At 46.8% G+C, this 6,124-nt stretch overlaps 1 pseudogene; it reads right to left on the minus strand.

The window, feature by feature from the left end:
* Window positions 1–5,068: 5,068 nt before the first annotated feature.
* Window positions 5,069–5,188, minus strand: LOC136643065 (5S ribosomal RNA; annotated as a pseudogene).
* Between the last annotated feature and the right edge of the window lie 936 nt (window positions 5,189–6,124).

A 6,124-nucleotide genomic window follows, 5' to 3' on the forward strand; every position in this document is an offset into this window, starting at 1 on the left:
GTATGCCACCATTGAGCTGTGACCCAGCTTGGCCCCTTTCTGGGTGGTGTGGTATCCTCACAAGACATATTTGCTAGATGCAAGGGTGGGCACCAGGATGCAGGTCTCTTGTTGTCTTGTGAGCTCCTTGAGGCCACTGTGAAATACAGGAAGCTGGACCAGGGCCTAGTAGCTAGGAGCTACTCAGCTCCAGTAGCTACGAGCTCCAGTAGCTAGGAGGGGCGAGGGGTTTTTTTGCCCCTGCCGCCCCGAGGCAGCAGTTTGCCCCCCCAGGCATTTTTTCCACACTTGTCATGTAAACGTGGTTGAATGTCCTCCAATTTAGCTCCTGTTCCTTGAAAGCTCAGCCCCTCCCTGCAGGCAGCCTCCTCCAATCAGCTTAGACTGCTAACTCACCTTAGGGGCCAAACATAGAGACCTGCTGAAAGTCACAGGACACCAGAGAGGCAGGCATGAAAAAGCCTGGAGGGAATGTGCTCAGTGCCTTCAGTCACCTTCCTGGGAACTAAGTGGCTGTGCAGGCACTTTGCTGGACCCTGGAGGCTGCTGCTGAGTGACTCTGGCATCATTTGGGGGTGAGCAGGCAGGAGATTTTGGATGGGCCATTTCTGCTGTTTGGGTCTGGTAGAGCCTTTCTCTTGGGGGGGGGAGAGAAAAGCATGGCTCTGGCATCTGAGAAACAATAGGTAACAGAGCATCATGTAGTGACACCCACAATAAGCATGCTTCTGACTGTTTTGAAATTCTGGATGCAGTGCTAGCCAAAATAAAAAGAAGATTCCACAACAATGAAGAGATTCTTCAGGCAACAATTGCAGCAGAAAATTTAGATGATGAAAATGGTAGGCTTAATTATCTAAAAAATTTCAATATTACCATTCCAAGTAAAGAAGAAATGAAAGTAGTAAAACATTTCCTTGAGAAGAACAAAATCGAAAAGCAAAATTTCTTCAGTGAAATATACAAACACCGGAGTGCCTTTGAAGATTGTTACAGTATGTTTGCCGCAGTAAGAACTTTTGCATGTAGCACAGCAGTTTGTGAATCAACTTTCTCAGTGCTTACATGAGTTAACAGACCTCAAAGACTATCAATGTCTCACTCAAAAATGGTTAATTTAGTATACCTAGTTTTTGAGCTAAAGAGAACTAAGAATTTAAGTGTGGAAAAGGTTCTAAGAAGATTCAATTCTCAGAAAGATAGGAGAATTCAGCTCTACTAGGTAGTTTCAAATCTTCTGTACCTTACTTTTTAAAAGTAATGAATAATGTAAAAAACTAATGTTCCATGGCGTTGCTGTATTTTACTTCAATATCTTTCCTCTTGCTTTTAGGTAAATTTACTTTTGTCATCAGCAAATGAAAGGCTTTCAATACAAGTAAATACTACCTGTATCATAGTGATATGTTTTACTTTTGCAGTGTTGCAAATCTGTGTATTGCACTGGTGTCCAAAATGAAAGGAAAAGTTGCATGTTATTTCTATGTAGACAGATAGATTTTACATTGCATACAGAGATGCATTTATTCTATGCAGTTCATTGTTAGATTGCTTTACTGATAATGAATGTATCTTTCAAAAAAAACAAAACAAAAAACAACCCAAAATATTTCCTCCTAATGAAATTTGGGTTAGTTATGGGTCTTTGATGTTTTTCCATACTTATCCTTCATTTTGCACACCAGTATAGATACCTGACATAATTCCCCCACCCCCAACCCCAAAAAAATGGTTGGCCCCTCCCCACCTCTAGAATCCTGGCTATGGGCCTGAGCTGGACTAGATGGGTCTTTGGCCTGATCCAGTGGGGCTCTTCTTATGTTTTTATTTTTTGGCACAGAGGACTTGCAATGTTAGGGCTCGCAATGTTAGCATTTTCTGAGAATACAGAATTCAACACTCAGAGAATCTTGGTAATTATCCTCTAGCCATTGCCTAGACACATTTTCAGTCTATCTTCCTAACCTTGAGGATTAGAAACCTATATTATTTTTAAAAAGATAATTACTGGATGTCATTCTGTATAAGATTTCAGAAACCAACACAGCTCCTTGCTTCTCCCCCATGACTTGCAGAGAATACAATATAGCACGCAAAATAAGACACTATATTGCACATTTGTACATAGTAATACTGTACTATAATTTACAGACCACATAATTCAGTTTGTCAGGACAGAATGTTGCTTTCTTTCCTTGTTTTAATGTTCAGAGTACACACTGTCCTGCATGTACAATACAAACCGTCCTGGCTGTTAGTGCTAATAGGGAAAAGGTGAGAGAGTTTTTCTTTGGCAGGCAAAAAATCGTTTTCTAGCTGTAGTGCTGCTGCAGCTCCAGTTGATCTGTGCCATCCAGCTTCCAGCTACAACTGCAGAGACTGCACCTTATTCCCAATGAAAAGAGTTTAACAATAGTTCAACCTCAAGCAATAGTTACCAACTCTCAAAAGGTACCGTTGTCACACAAAATAGTGGCTCTGTCTGTGCCGACTTTTTCAGAATACCAAATTGCTATTAGATGCTCATTTATATTTAAAGCATTTTCAATGCAGCCAAATGTTTGCCATTTCTTAAATCATCCTCTCAACAAATGTGAGTTTTTGACTTAGCGTGCCACACACATAACGGGCATGACTTTTCATACTCTTTCCATGAACATTTATGGACGAAGCAGAATTCTAATCCAATATCAGAGACTGTATGTATGAAACCCAACTTTGTTGGGGGGTTTGCTAGTTCTGATTGAAAGAATACAATGATATGGTCCAGTGTGGTTTGCCAGACATATAAAAAGTAGTGCACATTCAGTGGGACAAAATAATCTGAAAACCCCAGGCTGCCAACACCCGGCTTTGGAAGCTATGAATTCTGAGAATGGCTGCAGTAGCCACAGAGAAACAAAGGCTAGTAAAAGTAACAGGAGCTCAGGAAGGGAAGTAAGAGGAGTGGGGAGTTCCCAGACACAAGATAAACAGAGGAATGACACTACAGCAGCACAGATTGAATGAAAAGGATCTCGCTTCTGAAGAGCCCAGCAGCCAGGAACTGACTGGTGATGGGGAAGGGCTTTCAACAAGATCAAACAGCACATAGCAATGGTTGGCAACCTTCAGTCTCTAAAGACTATGGTATAAGCCAGGGGTCGGCAACCTGCGGCTCTAGAGCCGCATGTGGCTCTTTCAGCTGTCTGCTGCGGCTCCTCCTGTGAAAGTGGCAAAGGAGTTAACAGGAGGCACCTGTGCTGGGAGGGCAGGCTGCTTCCCTCCGCCCCCTGCGCTCACTGCCCTCCTCTCCCTTCACCCCCACCTGCCCCGCATTGGTTTCCCTTTTCAATTTTGCCTGCTCTGCAGGCTTCAGCTCCCTGTTTCTTCCCTTCCCCAACTCTCCAGCAGGCTCAGCCAATCAGCATCCAGCAGGCTCCTGGCTTTTTCTGTTGGAATGGCTCAGGGCCCTTCACTGGCTGACCACCAGCCAATCCTGAGCCGTCTTCCTCCTCAGCCTTTGCCAGCCCTTGCAGCCCGCCTTTCCCTGAGCAGGTCCCCACTCACTGCAAGGAGAGGCTTTTCCTCCACAGCTGAGGAGACATCCTGTGTGTCTACTCAGTAGTAAGCCCCATTACAGCAGATGAAGCTTACTCCCAGGAAAGGGTGCCTGGGATGGCAGCCTTGAAGCCTGCTCAAAGGCCAAGCGCAAGGATGGGTGAGTGGGAGCCCGCGCAGGTCTGTTCAAGAGTAAGCCCCGATGTAGTCCCTGGGCTACTCCCAGGAAGGTGTGGAGGGCTGTAGCCTCAGCCTCCTCCTGTGCAGGTCTACTCACAAGTAAGCCCTGCTGTAGTCAGTGGGGCTTCCTCCCAGGAAGGTGTGGAGGGCTGCAGCCTCAGCCCCCTCCTATGCAGGTCTACTCACAAGTAGTCAGTGAGGCTTCCTCCCAGGAAGGTGTGGAGAGGACTGCAGCCTGAGAGCTCCAACCAACTTGTCTGCTCAGAAGTCCAATGTAGCCAATGGGGCTTACTCCCAGGATAGTGTGGAGAGGGTTGCAGCCTGAGTGAGGGAGGGCAGGCAGGCAGGCAGGGCAGAAGCTGGCCTGTGGCTGCCCCCCCCTTCTTCTCTTCCCCACCTCTGGAGTCTGTGTCCTTTTTTCCTTCCAGCAGGGTGCCTCTGGAAGGTGGGGGGAGTTCTTTAGTATCCATGTAAGATAAGCAGATGTCATAACCACCATATGTATTGGAATCCTGGAAGAGCTGGTGAGGAGGTAGATGTGGTGTCAGCAGTGGCCCCTTTAAGGGTAAGGCCTGGGCATCCAGCAGAGTGTGCTGCACAGCTGCAGCCACTTGAAGGCAATAGGGCCCTCAGGGATATAAGGAGCACCTGAGGCAGGAAGAGGGGTGTGGGTTGGAGAAGGAGTGTGGGTTGGAGAGGAGACTGACTTGGCTTATTGACTTTGACTTGGATACTCTGACTGATTTGACTGACTGACTTTGGAATCTGACCTTGGACTGTGACTTGGCTTATTGACTTTGGACTCTGCCCTGGATACTCTGACTGACTTTGTGACTAATGGACTGCTGGAGACACTGGAGATTGGTGTGTGGCTGCTGTGCCCAAGACCTGCTGAGGACCAAGGGGCTGCTGTAGTGGTGGGAGGCTGCTGGCAGGAGAGAGGGCCTCTGCAGGTTGAACAGGCGAGCTAGCCTGGAGGTGGGGTCCAGCAGGCGTGCAGGGCAGAACCAGGGTCATTTGTTGGGGGAAACAAGGGGCGCTAATTTGCTTAAGGTGGGCATAATTCTCCAGGCAGAGAATGGCCTTGGAATCAGGCAAAACACCATAGAGGACCAGGCGTCTGAAAACACAGGACAAGAATGTATGACAAAACTAACTAAAAGCTACAAGAGGGGGCTACATTATAAAAACGGGACCTATAAGAGCATAAAGGTAAAAAAAAACTATATGCAGTATTATCTTCATTTTAGATGTCAAAAGGGTTTTGTGGCTCCTGGGGTTTTTTTCCCCTCTGGAAAACGGGTCCAAATGGCTCTTTGAGTGATTAAGGTTGCCGACCGCTGGTATAAGCCTACAGCACCTGGTATTCCCAGGTGGTCTCCCATCCAAGTACTAACCAGGCCTGACCCTGCTTAGCTTCCAAGATCAGACGAGATCAGGCATGTGCAGGGATAGCAATACCAGAGACTAAATTGGTTGGTTTGGCTCTAATGGGAAAATGGCACCTGTAAAAGGAAGGAATAAAAACCACACACACTACATAATATATGAAGTTTGGCTATGTACGTGCACACTGCTAGAGGGAAGAGGGTGGGAAACAGGATCAGGACTGCATGCCACAGTTAGTGGGCATTTAACCCTTTCCTCTTGAATGGTTGTCTCAATGAAAATAGCTCTCCCCAAAACTTTAGGAGGAAGTCATTCATCGGCCCTAAGAGCAGCCTCTCTGCCAAGGATAACTGCAGTTTTGAGAGCAGTGGGGGCTAAATACCACCTCCACAGTCAACATGGTCCTGATCCTGATCTTGCCATCCTTCCTGCAGCTAAACTTCATGTTACATGCTGCAGTTCCTCACAAGCCTCAGGGCAGCTTGTTATGGACTCTCCTCCTCTTGCCTTGCCAGCCCCATTCTTCCGGAGAGCACCTTTGCTCCCGCCACTCCCAGGGATATCCCATTCCACCACGTGAGAGAGGCATGGGGGAGAAAATTCCCTCATGTTTAAAGCAATATAAGAGGAGTGAAGAGGGGGCTTCCTTCCTTCCTTCCATTGTTCCCCCCAAAATCTCCAAAGCCCCACAAAGGATAAAGTCCCATTGGAAATTCCAGTTACCTTGCACATGCCCAATCTTGTCTGATCTTGGAAGCCAAGCAGGGTCAGGCCTGGTTAGTACTTGGATGGGAGACCGCCTGGGAATACCAGGTGCTGTAGGCTTATACCATAGTCTTTCGAGACTGAAGGTTGCCAACCATTTCCACTCCTTATAAATGAGAGAAGAAATTCCAAGAACCAGGGAAAGGTGCACGTGAGAAAAGATAAAAAAATAGTCTTTTGGTGACATTTCACGGTGCTCCTAAAGTTCCTAAAAATCTGAAATAGTGGGCCTTTCCCCAGGAGCCAAACC

Source organism: Tiliqua scincoides, chromosome 2 (genome assembly GCF_035046505.1).
Source record: "Tiliqua scincoides isolate rTilSci1 chromosome 2, rTilSci1.hap2, whole genome shotgun sequence".
In the NCBI taxonomy this organism is placed as follows: Eukaryota; Metazoa; Chordata; class Lepidosauria; order Squamata; family Scincidae; genus Tiliqua; species Tiliqua scincoides.